The sequence below is a fragment of the Anomalospiza imberbis genome, unplaced genomic scaffold (assembly GCF_031753505.1).
Source record: "Anomalospiza imberbis isolate Cuckoo-Finch-1a 21T00152 unplaced genomic scaffold, ASM3175350v1 scaffold_173, whole genome shotgun sequence".
Taxonomy (NCBI): Eukaryota; Metazoa; Chordata; class Aves; order Passeriformes; family Viduidae; genus Anomalospiza; species Anomalospiza imberbis.
In genome coordinates, this window is record NW_027099807.1 from 20,001 (window position 1) to 22,500 (window position 2,500).

General features: G+C 80.7%; 1 non-coding gene across 1 annotated transcript; it reads right to left on the reverse strand.

The window, feature by feature from the left end:
* Nucleotides 1–38: 38 nt before the first annotated feature.
* LOC137466316 (5.8S ribosomal RNA) lies at nt 39–191 on the reverse strand. Its single transcript, XR_010995115.1, has one exon. It is a non-coding gene; the product is annotated as a 5.8S ribosomal RNA (ribosomal RNA).
* Nucleotides 192–2,500: the final 2,309 nt, after the last annotated feature.

Below are 2,500 nucleotides of genomic sequence, written 5' to 3' on the forward strand. Positions count from 1 at the left end.
CCGCCGGGGCGGCCCCCGGGCGGCGATTGATCGTCAAGCGACGCTCAGACAGGCGTAGCCCCGGGAGGAACCCGGGGCCGCAAGTGCGTTCGAAGTGTCGATGATCAATGTGTCCTGCAATTCACATTAATTCTCGCAGCTAGCTGCGTTCTTCATCGACGCACGAGCCGAGTGATCCACCGCTAAGAGTTGTCTGGCTTTCGGCACCGACCCCGCGCGCGCGGGGGGGCCGGGAGCCGCTCTCGCCCGGAGCGGCCCCCCTTTTTTTTCTCTGGCGCCGAGGCCCCGCGCGGGGCCTGGCTCCGACCGTACGAGCAACGCGGAAAACCCCGGAGGGGGCGCGTGCGAGAAGAACACGGGAGGAACCCCACGGAACGCTCCCAAGGCCGGCCGAGAGGCGGGGGGACCCGCGCCCCCGACCGCCTCCCCCCGCCCGGCGAGGGGAGGCGCCGCCTACGTGTGCCGTCCTTCGGAGGCGGCCCAGGCGCCCGGGCTCGGCCCGGCCCTCCGCGCGGAGGGCCACGCGGCGCGCGCCGCGGGAGCGCGGTGGCCCGCCCGGCCTCGCCGGCGCGGCGCCACGCGCCGGCGCGCGGCCCTCGGACCCCGCGCGCGCGCTTGCCTCCCCCCTGGAACCGCCGCCGCGCCGGCTCTCGCGGAGCGCCGCCGCGCCCCCGCGCGCGGCCGACTCTCTCTCCCCAGGGGCCTTGCTGCGCTCGAGACGCCACGCGACGACCGCCGCCCCGCCGCCGGGCGCCGCGCCCCCCCCCGCCGGACCGCTGCCCGCCGGGGGAAGGCGAGCGCCCGAGGGCTGCCCGAGGGCGGACCCGCCGCCGCGGCGGGCCGCACTTCCCGGGAACCGCCGTCCACCCGCACCGTCGGGGGCCCCCTTCCGCGAGCACGCGCCCGGCGGAAGGCGGTGCGGCGCTGAGCCGGGGGGCGACGCCCGCTCTCCTCGTTCGCCACCTGGAGAGCGGGCGCGGAAGCGCCCCCGCGGCCGCCCGCCACCCCTGCCCTCGGACCGCGCGCGGTCGCGAAGGGCCACGGGGAGGGTCCCGTGCCCGCGGGCGGCGGGAACACCGGCCGAGCGGCGCCGCCGCCGCTCGGCGCGGGGCCGCCCGCGCTCGCCGGCCTCCGACCGCGGAGGGACCGCCGAGCGCTCGCCCCGGGCGGGCGGGCGGACGGCCGGCCGGCGGCCGGCGCCGCCGGTGCGTTCGAGACGAAGGCCGCCGAGGGGAGAGAGGCACGGCCGCGCCAGGCGCGGCGCCGCCCGCGCGGGACGGCCGCGGCGGCCCAGAAGAGAGAGCGCGCGGCGGGCCCCGGCGGCCGCCGCCCCGCGGCTGAGGAAGGGCAGAGAGCGCGCGCCCTCTGCCGGCGCCGCCCGTTTCGAGCCCAGCGGGTCGGCCCCGCGGCCGACCGCGCGCGCCGCGGCCTCTCCGCCGAGGCCGGGCCGCGAAGAGGGGGGGGCAGGGCGCCCCTCCCCGGCGCGGCGCGACTACCCCCCGCACGCGCGCGCGCGGCGGGGACGACCGCCGCGACGGCGGGCGCGACCGGTGGCCGCGGACACCACCGCAGGGGATCGGCGGGAGTAGCTCCCCACCCCTCAATGGAGCCGCAACGCCACCGCCCGCCACCCGCCGCCGCCGCCGCCGCCACCGCCGCCGCCGCGGCGGGGCGCGCCGAGCCGCCCGAGTCTTTAAACCGCCGCCCGGCTCGGCGGCCCCTTTTTCGGTCCTTCCCGCGGCGTTTGACGACGCCGAGCGGGAAGCCTGGGACCGCCGAGGCGCGGAGCGCTAGGTACCTGGCCCTGGGGCGAGGGAAACGACCTGCATGGCCCCGCCGGGGTGCCTCCCCCGCTGCCGCCCTCGGGGGAGCGTCCACCGGCGGGGGCGCGCCCGACATCTGCCGCCACCACCGCGGCGTCCTCCTCGGGGCCCGGGGTTTCCCTCAGTAGCCCGGCGCTGCGCCCGAGAGGACCGCCGCAGCTCGGGCCGCCCCCGCCGACGCGGGGAGGCGGCCCGGCCGCCGAGCGCCTCGCCGACCCCGCCGAGAGGCCGCGGCAATGACGACGACGACGACGACGACGGGAAGGCCCCCGCCGCCGCCGCCGCCGCCGCCGCCACCGCCGCCTCCCGGCGGCGGGTCGCGGCACGCGGCCGCGCGCGCGCGCAACCCTGAAGCGCGGCCCGGAACGCCCGGAGGCTCGGCCCTCGCGGTTTTCTCCTCTCCTGCGCGCCACGGGAGCCGCCTCGGCCCGAGAGCGGGACTCTACCGGCCGGGCAAAGCCCCGCTCCCCGGTGCGGGAAGGGCCAGAGGAGCCGCCTCCTCCGAGCCCCGAAGGCGCCCCCTGCCTCCCAGCCCCTCGCCGTCGCCCGACGAGCGAAGGAGCGAGGGGCAAGAGGCGGGCGCGCCTCCTGGAGGGGGCCGTGCCGAGCACCCCGTCCCTCCCGCACCCGGGCGGCTCCCGCGCAGCCAGAGGAGCGAGGGCCGGGCTCGGGAGAAC